General features: G+C 52.1%; 1 pseudogene; it reads left to right on the forward strand.

Annotated features, from left to right (window-relative positions):
* The first annotated feature begins 7,638 nt into the window (after positions 1 to 7,638).
* LOC119173694 (uncharacterized) lies at positions 7,639 to 8,736 on the forward strand (annotated as a pseudogene).
* The last annotated feature ends 222 nt before the right edge of the window (positions 8,737 to 8,958 follow it).

The following is an 8,958-nucleotide window of genomic DNA, read 5'->3' on the forward strand; positions in this document are numbered from 1 at the left end:
GCTGACGAAGAAAAACTCGACGCCACCCTCTATATTCAGCATGCTGAAGAACCTCGTCACCTCAACCGCCTGCGCATCATGAATCAGCGGATGACTTACCACCACCGCTGTGGTTGTAGAAATATTTTATTACAGAAAATGTACGAGAGAGTTCCTGCATATTGCCTGATTGAGTGGCACTACCTTATTTCGGGATGCCAAAGCAGTTGCCGCTGCTCGAGTGCACCTCATCAAGGAGTGTTGAGCAGCCAAGTTCGAGCAGCCGGGCAGGTACTCCTCCCAAGCTTCTCTAGTTGGGATGGGGAAACGGGGTGAAAAAGGAAAGGGGTTAGTAGGGCAAGAAGCGACTACGTGGTAGGTGTCGGCCAGGACCTGGCAGGTCGAGCAGGTGCCACTGGTTTCCGGCAAAAAAAAATGTCTGGCGACCGCCGGACTGGGATGGGTATTCGTCTAGAGGCGGCATAGTATTCGCTCTTCCACTTTCTCCAGACCACTTGCGGGGTCCGGGTACAGACAGCGTGAAGCCCGCTAATAGGCAAGAATTTCGCGAAAGCGCGTCAGATTCGTACTGCCAGATTCCGACTCGGGACATGAAGGCGCAACGGCTGGATGAGAGAAGCGTGGGCAGTGGCGTTCGCTACCTCATTGCCGGGCAGGCCCGAGTGACCTGGGGTCCATACTATACGGATGGGGTGAGGGTTGAAGCGCCAAGAGGCTGTCCGAAGTAGGTGAGCTGCTAGTGGGGCGATGGAACCCTGAAGGTATTGGGAACAGGCTGAGTGCGAGCCCATCAGGATGATGCGTGAGGTGTGATGCGAGGTGGCCGAAGCAATGGCAACCTCCTCAGCTTGCGTCACAGTGTTGGCTCTAAAGGAGGGGGGCCATCGACCTGTTTTCCATCTGTGATCACACGGCGGCCTTGATGTGACCTGAGGGGGCGGGGACAAGAACGGGACGTCTACTTAGAAAACGCCAGGGTCGTCAGTGTGCCGCGCCTAAAGGGCCGCGGAACATGCTAGCCTATGGCCGGGATGTAGTTCGGGGTTCATGTTGTGGGGTAGTGGTTCCACACATAGTTTTTGCCGCTAAAGTTCCGGTATGGGCGTCGGAGTGTCTTGATCGGAGATCGCTTTGATGTTGAGCCTGTGTATCAGACGTCGCTCTGAGGGCGTCTGCAACAGACGAATAATTTGACTAGCACGATGCTTCCAGCAGCTCTGCATAGGAGTTATGTACCCCCAGTGCCACGAATCGGCTGTAAGAGGTGGCAATGGTAAGTTCGAGTGCACGTTTGTATATTGAACGAAGGAGAACGTCCACCTGTTGCTCGTGGTGACGACACAGCCGAAGGTAAGGTGAGGTGTACAAGACGGGACTGGTCACAAAGACATGGGTCAACCGCACGGACTGGGTGCCACGGAGGCCGTCGTGCTTGGTAGATACTCGCCATATCATACGGCTCACCTGTTCGCTGGTGCGTCGGAGGTTTGTCATTGTGTCCTTGGGATCCAAAGATGAAGTGATGTGGAGCCCCAGTACTCAAATTTTTTCGACTAATTGTACGGGGCCAGACGGAAGCAAAACCTGGGGTGGAGGTAGGTCGGATGCCTAGAGAATAGCAGATTTAGCTGGAGAGCATTCTAGGCCACACGAATCAGCGTATGAGTTCACCAGAAGGGTAGCCTTTTGTAGGCGCTCTTCGATTTCTGCTGGGAAGCCGGTGTTGGTCTAAATTGTAATGTCATCGGCATATGATGCGTAGTGTCTTCCCGCGACCTCGCTCAGAGAGGAGGGGTGGTTTTTCATGGCCAGGTTAAAGAGTAGGGGTGACAGGACAGCACCTTGGGTGCCTAATAGGTAAAGGCTATGTTCGATAGAATCGAGGCGGATGAAAGCGGCGCGATGAGATAGAAAGGCTCTAATGTTATTGAATGTCCTCTGGCCACAGTTTGTGGTAGAGACGCTAGAAAGAATACTACATTGTTTGACATTATCAAACGCTCCTCTAAGATTGAGTGCGAGCACGGCTTTATCGTTACAACGCATAGTGGTCGGTTCTATGATGTCGTGTTGAAGCTGAAGCAGAATGTCCTGCGCCGAGAGATGTGGGCAAAAGCCAAACATCGTGTCTGCAAAGGTCCCCCTGGCCTCCAGGTAGACAGAAAAGCATTTACGAACCACTGTTTCCATGAGCTTTCCCCCGCAGGAGGTTAGTGAGATTGGTCTCAATACCTCGATGCTGACCGGTATGCCTGATTGGGGTAGTAATGTTGTCCATTTCGATGGCAGCGGGGAGCCATCCCTTATCAAAATCAGGTGGAGTAGCGAGCCGTGTGCCTCGTCAGGAAGGTTAGCCAGAAGCGACATGATGATGCCGTCCCGCCCAGGGGCCGTGACCTGTCGCATTTTCGCCAGTGCAGTCCGTAAATCTGAAAGCGTCTATGGTGCATGCAGCTTGGCATTAGAGGTGCCAGAATACGTAAATTCTGGGCCTATGGCATCAGTCATACGACAGATGTTTCGGTCGCACAATTCTCAAGCGAGTTAATCTGTAGTGCCCTGATAGGCATGCAGAGCACGGCGAAGCTGGCGCTGTGTTTCTGCCCGAGTGCTGGAGGGATTCAGAAGGCTACGAAATAGCAACCAGGTGCCTATAGAGCTCATCTGGTTCACCGCCTTCGTGCAGGTGTCAGCCCAATTTGAATCGGCAAGCTGCGCACAGCATGCCGCAGCCTATGCAGTGAGTGCCTCAAAGCGACCGCGAAGTATTCGATTGAGTTTGTTACGTTTCCAGTGCATTAAGCCCGTGGCGAGCTTTCTAGAGGTGTAAGAGGTGTGGGTCGATTGCAGGAGTCAAATTAGAGATGTTGAGGGTGCGAGTGTTTGCCCGCAGCATATGAAGGACGTAAGACGCCCACGCTGCGCATTCGCCAGAGCTGGATATCATAGGAAATGACTGCATTCTAAATTTATTCCAGTCTGTGAGACGGGCCAGGCCCCAGTAATGGTGCATTTTCTTAGAAGTGTGGCAGCTTGGGCTAGTTGGTATGGCATGACGATAGTTATAGCGCGAGAACAAAACGACGACACAGAGACAAGAAGCTCGTGTCTTTCGTGTCCTTCTTGTCTCTCTGTCGTCGTTTTGTTATCACTCTATAACTATCGTCATGCATTTTCTGCCACGGTGTGAAGAAAATGCGAAGCAAAAAGTGGTCACTTCCCAAAGTCTCGCCCAAATTGTCCCATGTAGCATCGCGAATGTTACGAGTCAGAGAGTTCGGGGCATGTGTCGCGTGTGACCGAATCGCCAGAACGCGTGGGCTGTGCTAGATCGGTAAGCAGCGTAAGGCTAAGCGAGGAAATGAGCTCTTTGAGTTCTCTTCCCCGGGCCTTCTCATAGTGGTAACCCCAGTGAGGGCTGGTGGCATTGAAGTCCCCGACAATCACCAGGGGTTGACGGTGTGCCATGCGCAGCGTCTTATGAAACAGATTCGTAAAGGAGGCCCCCTCAAGGTGACGGAGCAATACACGTTTATTATGTGATCAATGGTTAAGCTTTCCGTTGAGACATATCTGAAATCATGCAATAGTCATGCGGGAGATCCAGATCGAGGTCGACCTGTATCACTGTATACGTGTTATGCAAAATAAGGCATGTTGTGGTGCCTGTTCTCAAACCTTCTCAAGTTCCACTGTATGAACTCAAATTTTGATGACAAACTTGAAAGAAATGTACGGTCGGTAGCCATCATGAATATCCTAGGTTTTATATTTCACCCTCCATATCTTTCTCAGCGCCTTCAAAGGCAGGTAGGGGTATGGAGGCAGAATAGTCTGACAGCGAAATGGTGATAGCCACCTTATGACGACGTCGCGGAGCTGAACCCGTACTGCAAATCGAAGAGGAGTGCGAACGCGATTCTTTGGGTTGAAACTGAGTAATTGCGCGTGCTTTAATGGCTTTGGCGGCCTCTACTACCATGCTTTGGAGAGAGAATTTATCAATGAGGTGACTGATCGACGCTTCGACGCGCATAAGGTGAGCCCCCTTGCGAGTGACGCGTTCTTCCTAGCTGGGACACAAAACACACAAAACAGAACAAATAACACGGCTTTCAGACACGATGATGGGACTATGTATCCTGCTTAAACTGAACATTCAGCCCATATACACCACGGGAGCCAGAACATCACTACCTCCCGCAATCAGACATTACCTACAGATCAAACCAATACCCAAAAACACCCTGGCGGGCAGACACGACACCAGGAGAGAAGCCAGAGCAGATAGGCTAAGTGAAAAGCACAAGCAAGACTAAACCGCGGTCTTCGTCGATGCCGCCAACCAGGGACACAACACATACACGCCGAGTGCCGTGGACGGAGAACTTAAAATCGTAAATGTGGCTTCCACTAGAGCCGCATCATTCAAAGAGGCCAAAGAAATGGCCATAGCGCTGGCCATTATGCATCCAACCACCCACACTGCCCTTAGCGACTCTAAGAGCACTATTCTCAGCTTTGTAAGGGGAAGTGTAGGACAAGATACAGCCAAGGTCCTGGGAAACTTATATCAGAATGATAGAACCAAAATCAATCTGGTCTGGGTCCCCGCTCATTCGAAAAACCCCGGTACGAGGAAGCGCATAAAGTGGCCCGAGGGTTAGCAAACCGGGTCGCACTTTCATTGGAAGCAGGCTCCCCGATAGGAGGGGCGGTGACCCCCTATAACGAACTTACGAATATGTATAAAGATTACAGGAGATTATATCCCATACCACACAGCAACCTCATGAGGGCGCAGGCTACTATCCTCCGCCGAATTCAAATGAACAGCCTCACCACTCCTCACCGCTTAGCGATATTCACAGGTAGAGAGGTTGACTCAACGTGCAAAAATTGCGACCAAAATGCTATAGAAAACCAAAGTCACATCCTCTGGGAATGCGATGGCCTTCCCCCACTCAGAGAGCTTCTGCCAGCTCCCTCCGAAACAGCATGGGAAACCTTAGTACAGTCCCCCGACGAAAAACTGCAGAAAGCCGTCATTGCATGGGCACAAGAGGTCCCCGCAGACAAGCGGCCAGCTCGAAATCCATGAAATCTCTTTTAATAAAGTTGTATCCTCCTCCTTCCTGGGATTAATTGGGTGAGTCGGCAAGGGATTCTGAGGTGCTGCAGTAGCTACAAGACCTTCCAGAGTAGGTGCGTTGGCTACTGGAACCGGAGGGTTATTCGGAGTGCGCGTACTATGAGAGCTAGGCTTCTAGGTTGCCGACATAGCCCCCTGGACAGGGGTGGCAGTACCAAGGGGCTTTGCAGAGCCTTGTCGTTAGGGAGCTAATTGCTTAGCTAAGAGTGCGAGCTGTTTTGTTAGGAGTTCTTTTTGCTTTTGAAGCTGCACAACCTGCTGGTTAAGGTTGACAAGTTCAGGTAAAGGAGGATTGACAGTGGAGGGACAAAGAGGCCTAGAAGCAGACACTTCTGCCTAACAGCTCACATGAGGTGCCGCCGCCGCTTCGAAGAGCGGTAGCAATGCTTGAGTGTTGGCCGGTTCTGAAGGAGCAGTCTGCTTCAGGCGGGTGCCTTCGTTCTGTTGTGTCGAAGATGAGGTGGGCCCTCGATACGATGTTGAGGGCGACTTCGGTTTCCTGTATTTTGCAGCACAGCCACAGGTTCCAGTTTGGCGGGCGCCGTGGCAGAGAAGGCACTTGGGGTGGCAGTCATGTTCAGTGAGGCCTTCGGGCGAAAGGGATCCACACTTGTTACACTGTGTCGGAGTGGGGTGAGGGCACTCTGGCGGCCGATGGCCGATAGTGCCACACCTAGTGCAGGCCGGAACAGTTTTCTTGTAAGGGTGGATAAATGTGGACACGCAGTGGCAGAAGAGGAAGCGGGGCAGCTTCGTGCCCCCAAAATACCACCGCCACTGCGGATTCTCCAAGTTTTCGGACCACGAGAATGATTCCCCGAGGCCAATACAGTTCCGATTCCAGCTTTCTGTGGTGTTAGCAGGGTTGATGGTGATGACACCCCTGCACGTATCCCCTGACGCCTTGGTGTGGCCTCGGACAGGCAGCTGTCGATGCCCCACTTGCAGCTGGAAGTCACCGAGGAGTGTCTCTGCCATAACCAGCACGGTAGTGCAGCCGACCACGATGTCTTGCTCCCAGATCGGCTACACTTGCACTAGTGTGGTGGTGCGGTCACCCAGGTAGCTCCGGATTGCGTCGCCAGCGGGATCAGCTGTGACACGTGTGCACCCCTCGATGGGAAACGCGTGGTGTTATAACCACGATGTAGCCACCTCGAGAGAGACGAGGGGTCTGGAGTGGACGCCACTTGCGTTGCTTCATCGGCAGCAATGAGGGAGGAGAGGTAGACGCACCACCGGTGGGTCAGGGCACTGGCGTTCCTTGCACAGCTGGGGAATGACGGCCAGCTGCGGCGTCTCGCTGTTGCTGGGACCCAGACTTGAATTGTGCTTGCTTGTGTTTCCATATTCGCACCATGTCCTCAAGATATTCGTCTTCTGACGGCATCCTTGTCCAAGGGAAGAAGTGTCCATGGACACTACTTGCGTTGAGACAGGGTCAAAGTCCGAAAACCACGTTGGCAGCCGCCATCACTGGGCAGAGAGCCGCCACAAGGGGCTCCCCTAGCAAGGCGGCATTAAGGTCCCTAGATGAAACAAGGTAGCGTCACTCATTGTTCTCGAGCCGTCCTCCTCACTCACTCGATTACTCCTCTTTTTCACTGCCATCCGCGTCTGCAATTGGTGCATTACTTGCACGTGATCTTGCAAATGGCTGGTGGTGTTATTTATTATTATGCAAAATGTTCAAAACGAGTACGCATACGCATATGGCTCCAGCTGGATTCTCGCCGCGACCAAAGACAAAATCGTAGCCAGAACACAAACTGAAGAGGAGGAGCGTTTCGGTGTGCGCTAAGTCGACCAAGATTGTTTCGCCATGCTCGTTCAATGCAACATCTGCGTTTTTCAGCAATGCTGCGTTGCCGTAAACATCAGAAAATGGTTTCGCTCTCTTCAACTTATCTCGTGCTTTCCGAGATGAAGCGCACCATGAAGTGCAACTATGAACCATTTCACGCGAATGCTTTCGTGCAACTCCGTCAACGTATGTCGACGCGGATCTGCGAAGCGAGTTCACTTGTCGGTTTTTATTGAAACGCCTGGCACGCGTCTAATGCGTGTCTAGTGCATGCCAGTTGGTACAAATACATGTGGGTATGCACGTATACAGAGCAGCTGTAGGTTGTAATTATCGCACCTTCAGAAACATTTCACTCTTGACCAGTTTCCGAAGGTTGGCCGCTAGGGGGCTGAGCCACTCGGACGCCTCTCGAATGGGCTCTGCCAGTTTTTCCCTTTCGCGGCTGAATAAGGACAACCACGGGATTCAAGACCATCACAGCTGTCGCCAGACGATCACCCGATTCGTCCGATGCCAGGATATACCAGGTGGGCCTACTTTTTTTTTGAGCCGTGACACTTCTTTTAAGTTCCCACAACGGGGTCGCCCTAGCTACGCCATCGCAGTGCCGACGCAGTGCCATCGACGCGCTGGCAACTAGGCGACAAGCCAGGTCCCCGGCTTGTTCGAAGCCTGCGAAATGGATGTTGTGGAAGTTGAGGGGGAGACGCTGTCTCCCGAAGAGTACAACGACACTCAAGGATGGGTTGTGGCCCATGAACGACGCAAGAAGGCAAAAGACAAGAGAAACGCGGAACCAGCCACGAACGCAGGAGGTGCGTCCATGGAGGCGTCTCGGAGTGTGAAGGATTTTTTGCATCGCCGGCCAGTGCCAAAAGAACCGCAACTACCAGAAGACGATTAAAAGGCTGTAATACGCCCAGGAGGAGGTCTGGACTTGACGCGACAGAGTCTAGCGCTCATAAGAGACTGTGTTCTACGAGCGGCAAAAGTACAGCCTGACATCGCTGGGGAAGATACTCTCAGAATCAACATGCGACAAAATACCATGATCATGAGCACACCTAGTCTGGCCAATGCGAAGGAATACAGCAACATCAAGGAAATTATGATCAATGACAAGAGCTATGCTACAGCCGCTTATGTAACAGCACCAGAAAACACATCCAAAGGGGTTATCCACGGAATACCAAAGTATGATAATCAAGAAGACATAGAAAAAAGCTTGGTCAATCAAAGGAACCCGACGATTCTACATGCACGACGTATGGGACTTACGAACTCAGTGGTCATTGTTTTCGAAGGGTTGTTTGTGCCGTATTTTGTATACTACCGTGGTGCCGAATATAGGTGCTTCCTATACAAGAAGCAATATGAAACATGCACTACTTGTGGTCGAATTGGACATCGGGCGGATGTCTGCCCACAGCCTGACAGCAAGAAATGCCGTGGTTGTGGGGTGCTCAATCCAACTGAAAACCACCAGTGCGTCCCTAGGTGTAGCCTTTGCGGGAAAGGTCATCTTACAGGGGACAAAAAATGCAAGGAACGGTTTAGGACCCCGTACCTTTTGAAGAAAAGATGGTGGGAAAAGGAACAACAACAAGGCAATGAACGAAGAGAAATGAAGAATTTGTCGAACACTAGAGCAACACAGGCATGGAGGGAAGGGTATTCACCAGAAAATCCAACGCAGGAGAATGGCAACGCCACCAAGGACAGAGGGGGACGACGCAGAGATCGGTCCAGCTCCTTCCCGCGACTCGCCGAAGGGTGAAGAGAAGGGACTCAACACGAACCCAGATCCACATCCAGATCAAGGTCCACTCGTCAACACAGATCCAGGTCACGGGCCAAATCCAAGACAAGGGCAACGACATCACCTCAAGGACAGTCCCACGAGGGTCCTGGCGGCGGTCGGGGCAGTCAACAAATGGTGAGCTGGGTGGGCGAGGTATCAGGGGAGTCTCTCCGGTCTGGGAGTTTGCCTGAGGTTGTG

Source organism: Rhipicephalus microplus, chromosome 5 (genome assembly GCF_043290135.1).
Source record: "Rhipicephalus microplus isolate Deutch F79 chromosome 5, USDA_Rmic, whole genome shotgun sequence".
NCBI lineage: Eukaryota > Metazoa > Arthropoda > Arachnida > Ixodida > Ixodidae > Rhipicephalus > Rhipicephalus microplus.